The 18,827-nt window shown below is 37.5% G+C and overlaps 1 pseudogene across 1 annotated transcript; it reads left to right on the plus strand.

The window, feature by feature from the left end:
• The first annotated feature begins 520 nt into the window (after positions 1 to 520).
• Positions 521 to 1,260, plus strand: LOC306658940 (small ribosomal subunit protein eS6-like; annotated as a pseudogene). Its single transcript has one exon. The product of its transcript is annotated as a small ribosomal subunit protein eS6-like (transcript).
• The last annotated feature ends 17,567 nt before the right edge of the window (positions 1,261 to 18,827 follow it).

Consider the following 18,827-nt stretch of genomic DNA (forward strand, 5'->3'; position numbering starts at 1 on the left):
GGTCAAAATAAGACTGTGAGTAGACTGCATGTGAATGGATCATAGAAGAAATGCATATGCAAAGGTTAATACAATAATAAGATACATGAAGTTTCAGGATAGTACCCTGAAAAAATAATAACCTCAGGCAAACTACTAGAGTCATAATTCTGCTAACTCTATGCTCCTGATGATCTTTCTTCTTTTCATTGATAACTGCTTTAGCTTATCTTGGACTGTAAGCCCAGTGGGAAGTCTACAATCAGGCCCAGAGTAAAATTGTTGAGAAGGTACAAAATCCAGTAGCATTAGAAACACTAGGTTTTTTTTTTTTTTTTTTTTTTTTTTTTCCAACTTGCCAGCAGAGGCCCAGGTAGAAGACTGACACTTTTGAGATTCTGCTATGTTCCAGGCACCTCATATTGCCTTCCCTCCAGTTAAAACTCACTTTAGAGGAAGACAGAATAAATCTTACTACTATAAGAAGTAAAGAGAGAAACTCTTTTTTTGTGGCAACTTGTGGGCGATCTGCTGCTCCAAGATGAAACTGAATAACTCCTTCCCAAACACTGGCTACAGGAAACTCATTGATGTGGATAATGAACACAAACTTGTACTTTTTGAGAAGCGTATGGCCACAGAAATTGCTGCTGATGTGCTGGGTGAAGAATGGAAGGGTTATGTAATTTGTATCCATGGCAGGAATGACAACAAGGTTTCCCATGCTGCAGGGTGTCTGGACCCATGGTCATGTTCATTTGAACTGAGTAAGGGGCATTCCCTGTTACAGACAGGTGAACTGGAGAGAGAAAGTACAAATCTGTTTGAGGTTGCATTGTGGATGCCCATCTGAAGCATTCTCAATTTGGTTATTGTGAAAAAAGGAGAGCAGGATATTCCTGGACTTACCATACTACTGTACCTTGTCGACTGGGAATCAAAAGAGCTAGTAGAATCTGCAAACTTTTCAATCTCTCTAAGGAAGACGATGTCAATATGTTGTCAGAAAACCCTTAAATAAGAAAGGTTTAAAAAACCCAGGACCAAAGCACCAAAGATTCAGCATCTCGTTACTCCATGTGTCCTACAACACAAATGCTGGCATATTGCTTTGAAGAAAGAGCATACCAAGAAAAATTAGGAAGACCCTGCAGAATATGCCAAACTTTTGGCCAAGAGATGAAAGAAGCCAAAGAAAAATACCAGGAACAGATTGCCAAGAGACACAGACTGTCCTCTCTGACAGCTTCTACTTCTAAGTCTGAGTTCAGTCAAGTATAAGAATTTTTAAGAGTAACAAATAAACAAGATCTTACCTTCAAAAACAAAGTAAGTAAAGAGAGAAGAGTCGAGTGTTGTGGTGCTCTTCCATTTCCATTTTAATATGATGACTCGAGTGTTGGAAAACCAAAGGAGTGTGGGAATGACAAGCATATGAAGAAGCTGATGGGTTTTAAAATGTTAAGAAATACCATCCTGTACCAATGACTCAATGTCTGAGGGTAGCATGACAGATCTTATCCCCCTGAGGAGAGCCCATGCCAAGCAGGCACATTGGCCTTCACTGCAAGCATAGGGTGCCCCCTGCACCTAGCCCTGAATCTTCGTTTGTCAACTGTTTTCACTGTGGACTCTTCACATTTACATATCTCCTGGTTTTCCTTAAAATATGAAGGCTATACTGTAAACCTTTCCCAGAATACCTGAAAATAGAATCCAATCATCCAGAAGCCCCAAACTCTCCTGTCCAGAATTCCAGTACGATTATGAGTCTCTTACTGAATTTACAGAAATAAAAATAACATTCCCGGGGCTGGGGAGATAGTTCAGTCGGTAGAGTGCTTGCCTTGCAAGCACAAGGCCCTGGGTTTGATCCCCAGCACCCAAAAAAAAAAAAAAATTCCCTCCCTATGATATTATCTGCTCTTCTCATCCTTAGATTTAACAGTTAAACTAGTAACCTTCTACAATATTTAATAGAGACTCAAATGCAGCCCAATTTTCCCCTGAAATAAAATTCCATTTTAAGCACTAGAATTTGTATGTCAAATTCAGCCCTTTAAAAATAATGGAAGATATAAATTTTTACCACTGAGTTACAGGCTTTGGAAAAGAGAAGGTTATTAATAAAAAATGTCATACAAACTGAATAACTAATGCCAATAATGAATGTCATCTCAATAATGCATCTTCCACATAGTAGGATTAGCACACAGGTCACATCAAACCTCAGCTCTGTATGGACTGGAAGCTTGCTCACTCAGCACCTTTAGTTTTCAGAGTCCATTATCTTGTTTACTTAGTAAACTTAATGTTGTATAATTTAATTTTTATTGACTCATTTGTAAGTCTCTTTCTTCAACCCAAGATAATCTTCGGGTTCTTAGACTGCCTCTTATACTCAGGTGTCCACTTTTTATAACAGGATAAGAGGATAAGAAGCAAACACTGCAATGTATTGGAACTAAAAAAGAAAATGCAACCTTGGGCTCCACAGATACCAAGACAAAGGTGGAAGAAGGGCTGGAAAACCGAAGCTGTTTAGCAGTGAGTGCTCCTTCAGCAATTAGACTTCCACAAATTACTAAGAGAAGATGCATTCCTCTCAATGTTTTTCTTTCTCATTAAAGATTGTGTTCTTTTCATAAACAATTTGCTCAGATGACATTTGTCTATTCAGATGTTTTATTTATACATATATTCAGTTAGCACAAGTCCCATTCTTTGTCTTCCACCTTCTTAACTCCACTGCCATTCCTGTGAAGTAAACTTACTCTTTAAATACACAATGGAAGCCAGGCATGGTGGTGCAGTCCTGTAATCCCAGTGGCTAAGGAGGTTTGTGGGTTCCAAGCCAGGCTCAGCAATTTAGCAAGGCCCTAAGCAACTCAGTAAGACTCTGTATCTAAATAAAATATCAAAAAAGGTCTGTAGATAATGCCTCAATGTTAAATGTCCCTATGTTCAATCCCTGGTACAAAAAAAATAAAAATCTGCAGTGGATTGTATGGCTCATAAAAGGAGAAACAGGAAGAAATTTGCTCTATATATTAAAAAATGCAGAAACCTAATAGAATTATTTCAGAAAATAAACAGTAATGATTATCATATCCAGAGGAGTTTAAATTCTAACTTAGCCTGGCAAGATTATGCAAGCACAGTGTACTTGGTCAGCTAACTTAGGCATCTATAAGTGATGGCCCTATCACTTTAAAACTAAATCTGATACCAAACTAGGATTTCTAAAGAGCATACTATATGCTCACTTTGCAAAGATAGATGAGGCTAAAATTGCTTCTGTATGATCTAAGAACTGGTTATTGTGTTCTCATGAATAAATTGAGTTATGAGGGATAAATGGGCCAAACCCTTTCTGGGTACAGGCACATGCTCATGCATACCTGTCTCCATGTGTGTGCTTAATATCTATGAGTCCTGAAAGTGCCCTGAAAATTAGGGTCTTGGAAGGTGGTGTAAATTTTCCAAAGTCATATTTCGTGTTGGTGCTCATCTTGGGAGACAGTATTTGTTCTGGTCATGAACATGGGCTCTAGAATACAATTTCTTGGCTTTGTAGTCAGGTTTCTTGCTTAACAGCTCTGTGGGAGAGTTGCTTAATTTCTCCATGCTTTTTTTTTTTTTTTTTTCATTTGAGAAATGGGCACAATGTTAGCCCAGAATTTTTCTGAGTATAAGACAAGTTCATGAGTATAGTGCTCAGCACTGTGCCTGCCAATTCTGAAGCACTTGATAAAACAAGTCCTCCATTTAGAAGCTCACATCATTCAAAAGGCTTTCCTGAGTGAAGAGGTACCCTCAGGAAGGCCAGTGACAAACTAGAAAACTACTGCCTGCTTTAGCCCTCCCCCTGAACGTTTGCACTTCAGCCCTCCCCCTGAATGTTTGCACTATCATAACTCACTATGATCTCTGGAACCTCTTGCTGTATCATAATTTACTCACTTCTCTTTATATCCCCTGTTTCCCTTACCAAATTTTAAATTTCCTTCCAATGTTTTCTGTGTCTGTAACCATAAAAATCTTTGTTTTCAACTGAATTTTCCATACAGTGAAGTAAAATCTGATTTTATTTTAAATGAAAACACTGAACTGTGTATTGTTTTAGTCAATGTTTTATCATTTTATATATAGTTTCTCTGTAGATCTCTTTTTCAATCAATCAAAGGTATAGGCTAAATGCCTATACCTTTAGGCATGTTAATTTTAAGTTCATCTTGATTAGCTCAACTAAAAAAGAAAGGGGTAAATAAGGAGGAGATGGCGAATTATCTAGCTTATTTTGGTGGTTGTCAATCCTTATAAAATAGATGGTGAAATTGTTCTAAAATGCTTTGGGTTCCATTTGATGGATTTACATGGACATGTAAATCCAAAACCAGGAAAATTTCCACAAGAATGAGCTTTATATTAGGGTTTGCTTTCTTTTCCTAATAAACCATGGTTCCTCTGCTCCCTACTCACTGCAAGCACCTAGCAATGGAAACATGACTTTTACCATCATTCTCCTTCATCTAACAAAAAACTCAAACAAACAAACAAACAAAAAAAGTTGTCAAACTTGTGGAGCAATGCTGTCTTAGAAACCAAATGATAGGGTTATTACAAAGGTCAAGAAATGGCAGACATTACCAAAAGTTGATCAAAAGTTTCAGTGGAACTTTTTTCCTGGCAAATGTTATTTTGCAGAGACTTACCCATTTTCTGTGACAGTGTATTTCCCGGTTTGGGCTTGTGAGGATTATTACCTTATTGCCTAGCGTGGTGTCATGGTTTGGGGCCTCCTCTTCTTAAATCACCTTACATCATCATTCAGAGCTTGGTGCATGGCGGGTTACAATGGTTAAGTCAGTAAAGATGTTTGACGTTTCAATTTGATAAACATTTCATTTTGCATAAAGGTAAATGTTCTTTACATTCACACACTCTACCTGGGTTCTGGGTTTGTGTTGGGATGGAGGTATATTCTGTTTTTGGAGGCCTCTTTCCTCACATGCTGGAAGAGGCCTCCAAAAGTTTCCTCTAGAGGCTCACTGTGAATAAGCAGGGAGGGCTGCACAGCTAGGACCATCAGAATGGGTTTTTCTCAGCAACTTTGACCAGTCCAGAATGGAGAATCTACAGGAAAGTGCATTTGTGTTCCTCAGTGAGGTTTCAGGTATTTTCAGTTCTTGGGGCAGCTTTGTTTCTATCCTCCATACTCAACTCAACTTTGTTTTTACTGTACCGTACTTGATCTTGACAATTCTACTCTGGTTAAAGTTTCAAATTTTGAGAAAAAAACATATCAGAAACGGATGGAAACCAGAGGCTGATGGGTTGGGAGTGTGAAAAGTCCCTGGGCATGTGTAATCAGAGCACCACATCATAAAGATTCTGCAGTGGAGCATATTTCTTCCTGAGTGCAATGTGCCTGAATAATTACATGAGCTATTTTCTCCTCTGCCTGTTTTACTGACTTTCTCAGAAGTAGCTTTGCAGTGACCCTAGTACCCCCAGTTCCCATTCTAGAGAATGTTTTAATTCTCCTGAGACACCCTGTTTTGTTTTCTTCCCAATGCTTGACTCAAACATAAAGCTTGAGCTAAACCATTGGAAGTTAGATCATGCCTACAAAAATGATCCCTGGACTCTTAGACTCAGTGGTTTGAAATATCCTAGTACTGCCTACCTTCAACTATTATGCTGAACTAGTAATGGATAAAGGAGGATATATTGTGTTCTATACCTTGGTGTATTCCCTAATTTAGTGTGTGAAGAGAGAGAGAGAGAGAGAGAGAGAGAGAGAGAGAGAGAGAGAGAGAGAGAGGAGAGAATAGAAGACAATAAAAAGGAAGGGAGCCAGGCATGGTGGTACATTCCTCTAATCCCAGCGACCTAGGAGTCAGAGGCAGGAGGATGGTAAATTCAAAGCCATCCTCAGTAACTTAGTGAGACCCTAAGCAACTTAGCAAGATATGACTCTAAATAAAATACAAAAATGGGCTGGGGATATGGCTCAGTAGATAAGCACCCCTGGTACCAAAAAAGAGAGAGAGAAAGAGAGACAGAGAGGGATAAGTTGTTTGCCTTTTTGCCATGCTTTCACCCCTTCTTAATCAATAGCTGCTATGGAAGTTCTAACTGCAACCTAGAAAAATCTGGAATTTTTCTTTGAATCTTTGCTTTTTAAAGAGGGATGGAATGGAGGATATATTAATAAGTCTTCACATGCAATCTGAGTATAACCTGTCTAGTAAAGTTTTCTGTGAAAGACTTTTTTAAAATTTTATTTGTTTTTTTTTTTTATTAAAAATCATAAATTTACATACGGCAATCTTGTTTGATTCATTCTGTTATTTTTTCCATTCCCCCCCACCCCTCCCACCCCATCTTTTTCCCTCTATACAATCCTTCCTTCCTCCATTCTTACCACCCTCCTTATCCCTAACCCTAAACATAACCCTAACCCTAATGCTAACCCCTTCTACCCCTCCTTGTATGTCCTCGTCCGCTTATCACTGAGATCATTCATCCTTTAGTTTTTTGAGATTGGCTTATCTCACTCAGCACAATATCCTCCAATTTCATCCATTTGCCAGAAAAATGCCATAATTTTATCATTCTTCATGGATGAGTAATATTCTATTGTGTATATATGCCACAGTTTCTTTATCCACTCATCAACTGAAGGGCATCTACGTTGGTTCCACAATCTGGCTATTGTGAATTGAGCAGCTATGAACATTGATGTGGCTGTATCTCTGTAGTATGCTGATTTTAAGTCCTTTGGGTATAGGCCGAGGAGTGGGATAGCTGGGTCAAATGGTGATTCCATTCCAAGCTTTCTGAGGAATCTCCATAATGCTTTCCAGAGTGGCTCCACTACTTTGCAACCCCACCAGCAATGTATGAGTGTACCTTTTTCCCCACATCCTCTCCAACATCTATTGTTGCTTGTGTTCTTGATAATTGCCATTCTAATTGGGGTGAGATGGAATCTTAGGGTAGTTTTGATTTGCATTTCTCTTATTACTAAATATGTTGAACATTTTTTCATGTATCTGTTGATTGCTTGTACATCTTCTGTGAAGTGTCTGTTCATTTCCTTAGCCCATTTGTTGATTGGATTATTTGTATTCTTGGTGTAGAGTTTTTTGAGTTCTTTATAGATTCTGAAGATTAGCACTCTATCTGAAGTATGAGTGGCAAAGATTTTCTCCCACTCTGTAGGCTCTCTCTTCACATTACTGATAGTTTCCTTTGCTGAGAGAAAGCTTTTTAGTTTGAATCTATCCCCGTGGTTGATTCTAGCTTTTATCTCTTGTGCTATGGGAGTCCTGTTAAGGAAGTCTAATCCTAAGCCAACAAGTTGAAGGTTTGGACCTACTTTTTCTTCTATAAGATACAGGGTCTTGTGAGAGACTTTTGATACTAAGAATATTTAGTATTTTCTAGAAAAACATATTTTAACAAAAGACTGTAACAGATCTTTTGGTTCTGGTAATCTAGCCATAAAAATGTAGCAATCTAGAGTAGGCTTGGCATGGACTCCTTCCCTTAGGGATTATAATATATCATTGTGGAATTGTAGGCACATGAAAGATAAACATAATATCATGTAATGTAAATTCCAGTCATTAATATGAAATGTGTCATTTTTTATATGACTGCTTCAAAAGAAGTACTTTATTGCTTTTCTATGTACGCGTACTAATTCAGGAACTGGTGTATTGCAAAGCCCATTCTCTTTAAAAAACTCTTAAAAATTTACCTGACTTCAATTATATAGATCAGCTAAAACAGAACAAAAGAGGGATAGCACATATAAATATCCAATTTATTTAATTTGGAGAGGTTTCACAAGTAAACTTTTACATATTTTTATAATCAAGTTCAATCTTTCTCAGTTTTCTTTTTTTTTTCTTTTTGTTATTGTTTTCCTTCCCCTCACCCCTTCCACCCATCTTTTCCCTCTATACAGTCCCTCCTTCCTCCATTCTTGCTGTCTTCCCACCCCCCATTATGTGTCTTCCCTGCTTATCAAGGAGATCATCCATCCTTTGGTTTTTTGAGATTGCCTTATCTCACTTAGCATGATATTCCCCAATTTCATCAATTTGCCTGCAAATGCCATAATTTTATTATTCTTTTTTTCTTTCTTTTTTTTTTTTTTGCAGTACTGGGGATCGAACTCAGGGACTTGTTTTTTTTAGGCAAGCACTCTACCAGCTGAGCTATCTCCCCAGTCCAATTTTATTATTCTTTATGGCTGAGTAATATTCCATTATATATATAATATATATTATTCCATTATATTATATATATGTATATATATATATATATATACATACATATATATATATATGGACAGTTTCTCTATCCATTCATCAATTGAGGGGCATCTTGGTTGATTCCCCAATCTGCCTATGGTGAATTGAGCAGCTATGAACATTGATGTGGCTGTATCTCTGTAGTATGCTGATTTTAAGTCCTTTGGGTATAGGCAAGGAGTGGGATAGCTGGGCCAAATGGTGGTTCCATTCCAAGTTTCTAAGGAATCTCCACACTGCTTTCCAGAGTGGCTGGAACTAATTTGCAACCCCACCGGCAATGTGTGAGTGTACCTTTTTCCACATCCTCTCCAACACCTATTGTTGCTTGTATTCTTGTTAATTGCCATTCTAATTGGGGTGAGATGGAATCTTAGGGTAGTTTTGATTTGCATTTCTCTTATTACTAGAGATGTTCAACATTTTTTCATATATCTGTTGATTGCTTGTAGATCTTCTTCTGTGATGTGTCTGTTCATTTCCTTAGCCCATTTGTTGAATGGGCTATTTGTATTCTTGTGTAGAGTTTTTTGAGTTCTTTATATATTCTGGAAATTAGTGTTCTCTCTGTAGTATGAGTGGCAAAGATTTTCTCCCACTCTGTAGGTTCTCTCTTCACATTGCTGGTAGTTTCCTTTGCTGAGAGAAAGCTTTTTAGTTGAATCTATCCCAGTTGTTGATTTCTTGCTTTTATTTCTTGTGCTATGAGAGTCCTGTTAAGGAAGTCTAATCCTAAGCTGACATGTTGAAGATCTGGACCTAGTTTTTCTTCTACAAGATGCAGGGTCTCTGGTCTGATTCCAAGGTCCTTGATCCATTTTGAGTTGAGTTTTGTGCAGGGTGATAGGGGTTTAGTTTCATTTTGTTGCATATGGATTTCCAGTTTTCCCAGCGCCATTTGTTGAAGAGTCTATCATTTCTCCATTGCATATCTTTGGTACCTTTGTCTAGTATGAGAATATTCTATTTATTTGGGTTTGTGTCCATGTCCTCTATTTTGTACCATTGATCTACCTGTCTATTTTGGTACCAATACCGTGCTGTTTTTGTTATTTTTGGTTTGTAGTACAGTTGAAGTTCTGGTATTGTGATACCCCCTGCTTCACTCTTCCTGCTAAGGATTGCTTTAGCTATTCTGAGTTTCTTATTCTTCCAGATGAATTTCATGATTGTTTGCTCTATTTCTGTGAGGTATGTCATTGGGATTTTAATTGGAATTGCATTGAAACTGTATAGCACTTTTGGTAACATGACCATTTTGACAATATTAATTCTGCCTGTGCAAGAACAGGGGAGATATTTCCATCTTCTAAGGATTTTTTAATTTCTTTCTTTAGTGTTCTGTAGTTCTCATTGTAGAGGTCTTTCACCACTTTTGTTAGATTGATTCCCAAGTATTTTATTTTTTTCAAGGCTATTGTGATTGGGGTAGTTTACCTAACTTCCCTTTCTGAAGATTCATCATTTATGTATAAAAATGCATTAGATTTGTGAGCATTCATCTTATATCCTGGTACTTTACTGAATTCACTTATGAGTTCTAAATGTTTTCTGGTGGAATTTCCAGGTATTTCTCAATATATAATCATGTTATCAGCAAATAGGGATAGTTTGAGTTCTTCTTTTCCTATTCATATCCCTTTATTTTCTTTGTTCTGTCTAATTGCTGTGTCTAGAGTTTCAAGGAAACTCTAGTTGAATAGAAATGGTGAAAGAGGGCCTTCCTGACTTGTTCCAGTTTTTAGGGGAAATGCTTTCAGTTTTTCACCATTTAGAATGATATTGGACATCAGCTTATCACAGATGCTTTTAAAATGTTAAGGAATGTTCCCCCTGTCCCTATTTTTCTAGGGTTTTGAACATGAAGCAATGCTGTATTTTATGAAGTGCTTTTTCTGCATCTATGGAAATAACTTGGCTTAAAGTCTGTTAATATGGTGAATGACATTTATTGATTTCCAGTTGTTTAACCAACCTTGCATCCCTGGGATAAAACCCAGTTGATTGTGGTGCCCTATTTTTAATATATTTTTGTATGTGATTTGCTAAAATTTTGTTGAGAATTTTTGCATCATTGTTCATTAAGGATATTGGTCTGAAATTTTCTTTCCTCGATGTGTCTCTGTCTGGTTTAGATATCAGGGAGATATTGGTTTCATAGAATGAGTTTGGGAGGGTTTCCTCCTCTTCTGTTTCATGTAATACTTTGAGAGGTATTGGAATGAGCTCTTCTTTAAAGGTTTTGTAGAACTTGACTGAGAACCCATCTGGTCCCAGACTTTTCTTTGTTGGTAGGCTTTCGATAACTTCTTCTATATCATTGCTTGAAATTGATCTTTTTAAATTGTGTATGTCTTCCTGGTTAAGTTTAGGTAATTCATATGTCTCTAGAAACCTGTTGATGTCTTCAAGATTTTCTATTTTGTTGGAGTATAGATTTTCAAAATAGCTTCTAATTATGTTTTGTATTTCACTCGTGTCTGTTGTGATATTTCCTTGTTCATTCCGAATTTTAGTAATTTGAGTTTTCTCTCTCCTTCTCTTTGTTACTGTGGCTAAGGGTTTATCAATTTTGTTTATTTTTTCAAAGTACCAAGTATTTATTTTGTCAATTTTTTGATTGTTTTTTTTTTTTTTTTTTGTTTCACTTTCATTGATTTCAGCTCTGATTTTACATATTTCTTGTCTTCTACTACTTTTGGTGCTGGTCTGTTCTTCTTTTCCTAGGGCTTTGAGCTGTAGTGTTAGGTCATTTATTTGTTGAGTTTTACTTCTTTTATTAAATGCACTCCATGAAATAAATTTTCCTCTAAGTACTGCTTTCATATTGTCCCAGAGATTTTGATATGATGTATCTTTGTTCTCATTTACCTCTAAGAATTTTTTATTTCTCCCCTGATGTCTTCTGTTATCCATCCATCATACAATAGTGCATTATTTAATCTCCAGGTTTTGGAGTATTTTCTGTTTTTTATTCTGTCATTTATTTCTAATTTCAATCCATTATGATCTGATAGAATACAAGGTAGTATCTCTGTCTTCCTGTATTTGCTAACATTAGCTTTGTGGCATAGAATATGGATGGTCAATTTTAGAGAAGGATTCATGTGCTGCTGAGAAGAAAGTGTATTCGCTCTTTGTTGGATGGTATATTCTATATATGTCTCTTAAGTCTAAATTGTTGATTGTGTTATTGAGATCTATGGTTTCTTTGTTCAATTTTGTTTGGGAGATCTGTCTGGTGGAGAGAGAGGTGTGTTAAAGTCACCTAGTATTATTGTGTTGTGGTCTATTTGATTTCTGGAATTGAGAAGGATATTTTTGACATTTATGGCTGAGCCACTGTTTGGGACATAGATATTTATTATTGTTATGTCTTGCTGATTTATGCTTCCCTTAAGCAGTATGAAATGTCCTTCTTTATCCCTTCTGACTAGTTTTGGCTTGAAGTCCACATTATCTGATATGAGGATGGATACTCCGGCTTTTTTGTTGAGTCCATGTGCATGATATGTTTTTTCCCATCCTTTCATCTTTAGTCTCTGGGTATCTCTTTCTGAGATGAGTCTCTTGAAGGCAGAAAATTATAGCATCCTTCTTTTTAATCCAATCTGTCAGTCTATGTCTTTTGATTGATGAGTTCAGGCCATTAACCTTCTGAGTTATTATTGAGATATGATTTGTATTCCTGGTCATTTGGCTCATTTTTGTTTTTTGATATGACTTGGTTTCTCCTTTACTTGACTGTTCCTTTAGGGTAGTTCCTCCCATTGCTGATTTACGTCTTTGGTTTTCATCTCTTCCTCATGGAATATTTTGCTGAGACTGTTGTAGTGCCAGCTTTCTTTTTGTAAATCCTTTTAGCTTTTGTTTATCATGGAAGGATTTTATTTTGTCATCAAATCTGAAGGTAAGTTTTGCTGGGTATAAGATTCTTGGTTGGCATCCATTTTCTTTCAGAGCTTGAAAAATGTTGTTTCAGGCCCTTCTAACTCTTAGGTTCTGGGTTGAAAAATCTGCTGATATTCTTATTGGTTTCACCCTGAATGTAATTTGATTCTTTTCTCTTGCGGCCTTTAAAATTCTGTCTCTATGTTGTGTGTTAGGTATTTTCATTATAATGTGCCTTGGTGTGGGTCTGTTGTAATTTTGTATATTTGGAATCCTATAAGCCTCTTGTACTTGATTTTCCATTTTATTCTTCAGATTTTGGAAATTTTCTGATATTATTTCATTGAATAGATTGTTCATTCCTTTTGTTTTTTTCTCTAAGCCTTCCTCAATCCCAATAATTTTTAAATTTGGCCTTTTCATGATATCCCATAATTCTTGTAGATTCTGTTAATGTTTTCTTATCTTCTCTGTTAGGTTAAGTTTGTTTTCAAGATTAAATATTTTGTCTTCAACATCTGAGGTTCTGTCTTCCAGGTGTTCTGTTCTATTGGTTATGCTTTCTATGGAGTTTTTAATTTGGTTTATTGTTTCTTTCATTTCAATAATTTCTGTCTGTTTTTTTTCAGTATCTCTCTTTATTGAAATGAATTTTTGCTTCCTGCATTTGCTCTTTTAACTGGTGTTTGGTGCGATCATTCAAAGCTCAATTTGCTCTTTCATCTCCTCATTTGCTTCCCTGATTGTTTTAATCATGTACATTCTGAACTCCCTTTCTGACATATCTTCTGCTGTGCTGTCATTGGGTTTTATTGATATAGTATCTAGGTTGGTTTGGGACATTTTCTTCCCTTGTTTTCTCATATTCGTCAGGTATATACCCCTCTCGTAGTGAAACTCTACTGACTTATATTGTCCCTGTAGATTTCCAATAACTCGCCTCCTAGCCTTCAGTAGCCTGATGTCTTGGAGGAACTTGATAATGCAGTGATACACAAGGAAGTTGCCCCTCTAGGACGGTGGCTTTCAGGTGGGTTATATTTCTTCCTGGTAGGAAGAGGCATCTCCACTTGTTGACTGATGGTCAGTCAAAAGGGGGACTATCTCAGGCTGGGCATGGCTGGTCTGGGCCTTGTCTCTGGTTCTACCACCCTGGTGGTAAAGCCTTGCCAGGTGTGGATTACTCACACAGTGGGGACATCTGGCTGGGCAGTTCTCCTCTGAGAAGTTCCCTTTTGTCTAGAACTACCACCTGGGCTTGACAGCCCTCCTCTGTGATGTTCCAGGGGTCTGTACCTACTTCCTGGGCCAGGGAACCTCGCCCTGGGATTGAGACTCTTGCTGGGCAGCCCTCCTCTGCAATGTTCCCTGGGACCCAGAACTACCACCCGGTCTTGGGTGCCTGGCCCTGCGAGTGACTCTGTCTCTGAGCTGCCCTCTTCTATGATCTTCCCTGGGGACTGGACCTATTGCCCAGTCCTGGGACCCTTGCTCTGTGCTGAAGCCTCTTGCTAAGCAGTCCTCATCTACAATGCTCCTGGTTGTCCGGTTTCACAGCTCCAGCAGGGAACTATCACGGGGCAACTCTACTCCACATAGTTCCCTGCATTCTGGGACTACTGACCTGTCCAGGGAGCCTTGCCCAATGGGAGAGACTCACCCAGCAGCTCTGAGTTGTTCCCGAATCTCTCAATACCTCCTTTTCTTGAATCCCGAGTCCTGTCAAAGGGCCTCCAGTCTCCTGTAGGTGTCTCAGGAAGGGAGCCACCCTTCCGATAAGGATGGAATCCTTAGGAATAATTCAAAATGCCTGAACCAGCCTCCAAAGAAGTTGGGGAGTCCCAGAGATGGTGTGCTGAGTCAGCACAGAGGCAAGTGCAGTGTCCCTCAGCAGTAGGGGGGCAGGCATGCAAGCTCAAAAATGGTGTCTGACGTTGTCAGGGGAGTCGGCGGGGCCTCATTTTTCTGAAATTGTCAGTGGCATCCAGCCCTACCAAGTTCTTTCCTGTATAACAGAAGATGAAAGCCTGGAGACATTTTTCAGACATTGTTGGAAAAATGTGTGCAGAAACTCAGGCACATGCTCCTTCATGGAACTGCAGTGGTTAGATGTAACTAAAACATAAAGGACCACTTGTGATTATGAGGCTTTAAAGGAGAAATGACAATGACATCCCCAGATACTGTTTTAAGGAGTTTGTATGCATTAACTCTTTTCTATTTCATAACCATCTTCTTTTTTTCTAATTTTTAATTGGAAAATTACATTCCTTTACATTCCTTTCTTCCTCATTCTTACCACCCTCCTTATCCCTAACCCTAAACCTAACCCTAACCCTAACACTAACCCCTCCTACCCCCCACCCCCGTATGTCCTCATCCGCTTATCAGCGAGATCATTTGTCCTTTAGTTTTTTGAGATTGGCTTATCTCACTTAGCATGATACCCTCCAATTTCATCCATTTGCCTGCAAATGCCATAATTTTGTCATCCTCATGGCAGAGTAATATTCCATTGTATATATATGCCACAGTTTCTTTATCCATTCATCAACTGAAGGGCATCTGGGTTGGTTCCACAACTGGCTGTAGTGAATTGAGCAGCTATGAACATTGATGTGGCTGTATCTCTGTAGTATGCTGATTTTAAGTCCTTTGGGTATAGGCCGAGGAGTGGGATAGCTGGGTCAAATGGTGGTTCCATTCCAAGCTTTCTGAGGAATCTCCATACTGCTTTTCAGAGTGGCTGCACTAGTTTGCAACCCCACCAGCAATGTATGAGTGTACCTTTTTCCCCACATCCTCGCCAACACCTATTGTTGCTTATGTTCTTGATAATCGCCATTCTAATTGGGGTGAGATGAAATCTTAGGGTAGTTTTGATTTGCATTTCTCTTATTACTTGAGATGTTGAACATTTTTTCATATATCTGTTGATTGCTTGTACATCTTCTTCTGTAAAGTGTCTGTTCATTTCCTTAGCCCATTTGTTGATTGGATTATTTGTATTCTTGGTGTAGAGTTTTTTGAGTTCTTTATAGATTCGGGATATTAGCGCTCTATCTGAAGTATGATTGGCAAAGATATTCTCCCACTCTGTAGGCTCTCTCTTCGTATTACTGATTGTTTCCTTTGCTGAGAGAAAGCTTTTTAGTTTGAATCTATCCCAGTTGTTGATTCTTGCTTTTATTTCTTGGGCTATGGGAGTCCTGTTAAGGAAGTCTGCTCCTAAGCCAACAAGTTGAAGGTTTGGGACTACTTTTTCTTCTATAAGATGCAGGGTCTCTGGTCTGATTCAGAGTTCCTTCATCCATTGTGAGTTGAGTTTTGTGCAGGGTGAGAGATAAGGGTTCAATTTCATTCTGTTGCATATGGTTTTCCAGTTTTCCCAGCACCATTTGTTGAAGAGGCTATCTTTTCTCCATTGCATATTTTTAGCCCCTTTGTCTAGTATGAGAAAATTGTATTTATTTGGGTTTGTGTCCGTGTCCTCTATTCTGTACCATTGATCTACCTGTCTATTTTGGTACCAATACCTTGCCGTTTTTGTTACTATTGCTTTGTAATAGAGTTGAAGATCTGGTATTGCGATACCACCTGCTTTGCTTTTTCTACTGAGGATTGCTTTAGCTATTCTGGGTTTCTTATTCTTCCAGATGAATTTCATAATTGCTTGCTCTATTTCTGTAAGGTACATCATTGGGATTTTAATTGGAATTGCATTGAATCTATATAGCACTTTTTGTAGTATGGCCATTTTGACAATATTAATTCTTCCTATCCATGAACATGGGAGATCTTTCCATCTTCTAAGGTTTTCTTTAATTTCTTTCTTTAGTGTTCTGTAGTTCTCATTGTAGAGGTCTTTCACCTCTTTTGTGAGATTGATTCCCAAGTTTTTTTTTTTTTTTGATGCTATTGTGAATGGGGTAGTTTTCCTAATTTCTCTTTCTGAAGATTCATCACTTATGTATAAAAATGCATTGGATTTATGAGCGTTGATCTTGTACCCTGCTACTTTACTGAATTCATTTATAAGTTCTAAGAGTTTTCTGGTGGAATTTCCAGGTTCCTCTAAATATATAATCATGTCATCAGCGAACAGGGATAGTTTGAGTTCCTCTTTTCCAATTCGTATCCCTTTAATTTCTTATGTTTGTCTAATTGCTCTGGCTAGAGTCTCAGGAACAATGTTGAATAGAAGTGGTGAAAGAGGGCATCCCTGCCTTGTTCCAGTTTTTAGGGGGAATGCTTTCAGTTTTTCAACATTTAGAATGATATTGGCCATGGGCTTAGCATAGATGGCCTTCACAATGTTAAGGAATGATCCCACTACCCCAATTTTTTCTAGTGTTTTGAGCATGAAGGGATGCTGTATTTTATCGAATGCTTTTTGTGCATCTATTGAAATAATCATGTGATTCTTAACTTTTAGTCTGTTGATATGGTGAATAACATTTATTGATTTCCGAATGTTGAACCAACCTTGCATCCCTGGGATAAAACCCACTTGATTGTGAAGCACTATCTTTTTAATATATTTTTGTATGCGATTTGCTAAAATTTTGTTGAGAATTTTTGCGTCGATGTTCATTAAGAATATTGGTCTGAAATTTTCTTTCCTCAATGTATCTCTGTCTGGTTTAGGTATTAAGGTGATATTGGCTTCATAGAATGAGTTTGGGAGGGTTCCCTCCTCTTCTATTTTATGGAATACTTTGAGAAGTATTGGAATGAGCTCTTCTTTAAAGGTTTTGTAGAACTCGGCTGAGAACCCATCTGGTCCCGAACTTTTCTTTGTTGGTAGGCTTTTGATGACCTCTTCTATTTCATTGCTTGAAATTGATTTATTTAAGTTGTGTATATCTTCCTCGTTCAGTTTAGGCAATTCATATGTCTCTAGAAACTTGTTGATGTCTTCGAGGTTTTCTGTTTTATTGGAGTATAGATTTTCAAAATAGCTTCTAATTATATTTTGTATTTCACTCGTGTCTGTTGTGATATTTCCTTGTTCATTCCGAATTTTAGTAATTTGAGTTTTCTCCCTTTTTCTCTTTGTTAGCATGGCTAAGGGTTTATCAATTTTGTTTATTTTTTCAAAGAACCAACTATTTATTTTGTTAATTTTTCCGATTGTTTCTTTTGTTTCAATTTCGTTGATTTCAGCTCTGATTTTAACTATTTCCTGCCTTCTACTACTTTTGGTGTTGGTCTGCTCTTCTTTCTCTAGGGCTTTGAGCTGTAGTGTTAAGTCGTTTATTTGTTGATTTCTACTTCTTTGGTTGAATGTGCCCCATGAAATAAATCTTCCTCTCAGTACTGCTTTCATAGTGTCCCAGAGATTTTGATATGATGTGTCTTTGTTTTCATTTACTTCTAAGAATTTTTTAATTTCCCTCCTGATGTCTTCTGTTATCCATTCATCCTATAATAGTGTATTATTTAATCTCCAAGTATTGGAGAAGTTTCTGTTTTTTATTCTGTCATTTATTTCTAATTTCAGTCCATCATGATCTGATAGAGTACAAGGTAGTATCTCTATCTTCTTGTGTTTGCTAACAGTAGCTTTGTGGCATAAAACGTGGTCTATTTTAGAGAAGGATCCATGTGCTGCTGAGAAGAAAGTGTATCGTTCTTTGTTGGATGGTATATTCTATATAAGTCGGTTAAGTCTAAATTGTTGATTGTGTTACTGAGATCTATGGTTTCTTTATTCAATTTTTGTTTGGACGATCTATCCAGCGGTGAGAGAGGTGTGTTAAAATCGCCTAGTATTATTGTGTTGTAGTCTATTTGATTTCTGGATTTGAGAAGGATTTGTTTGACATACATGGATGAGCCAATGTTGGGGGCATAGATATTTATGATTGTTATGTCTTGCTGATTTATGCTTCCCTTAAGCAGTATGTAATGTCCTTCTTTATTCCTTCTGACTAGTTTTGGCTTAAAGTCCACATTATCTGAAATGAGGATGGATACTCCAGCTTTTTTTCTGTGTCCGTGGGCATGGTATGTTTTTTCCCATCCTTTCACCTTCAGTCTATGGGTATCTTTTTCTATGAGATGAGTCTCTTGCAGGCAGCATATTGTTGGATTTTACTTTTTAATCCAATCTGCCAGTCTATGTCTTTTGATTGATGAGTTCAGGCCATTAACATTCACAGTTATTATTGTGATATGATTTGTATTCCTATTCATTGGACTCATTTTTGTTTTTTGACATGATTTGGTTTCTCCTTTATTTGGCTATTCCTTTAGGCTAGTTCCTCCCGTTGCTGATTTACATCATTGTTTTTCATCTCTTCCTCATGGAATATTTTGCTGAGAATGTTCTGTAATGCTGGCTTTCTTTTAGTAAATTCCTTTAGCTTTTCTTTATCGTGGAAGGATTTTATCTCATCGTCAAATCTGAAAGTAAGTTTTGCTGCGTATAAAATTCTTGGTTGGCATCCATTTTCTTTCAGGGCTTGGTAAATGTTGTTCCAGGCCCTTCTAGCTTTTAGGGTCTGGACTGAAAAATCTGCTGATATTCTTATTGGTTTTCTCCTGAATGTAATCTGATTCTTTTCTCTTGCGGCCTTTAAAATTCTCTCTTTATTTTGAATGTTAGGTATTTTCATAATAATG

Source organism: Sciurus vulgaris (assembly GCF_902686455.1).
Source record: "Sciurus vulgaris genome assembly, chromosome: 4".
In the NCBI taxonomy this organism is placed as follows: domain Eukaryota; kingdom Metazoa; phylum Chordata; class Mammalia; order Rodentia; family Sciuridae; genus Sciurus; species Sciurus vulgaris.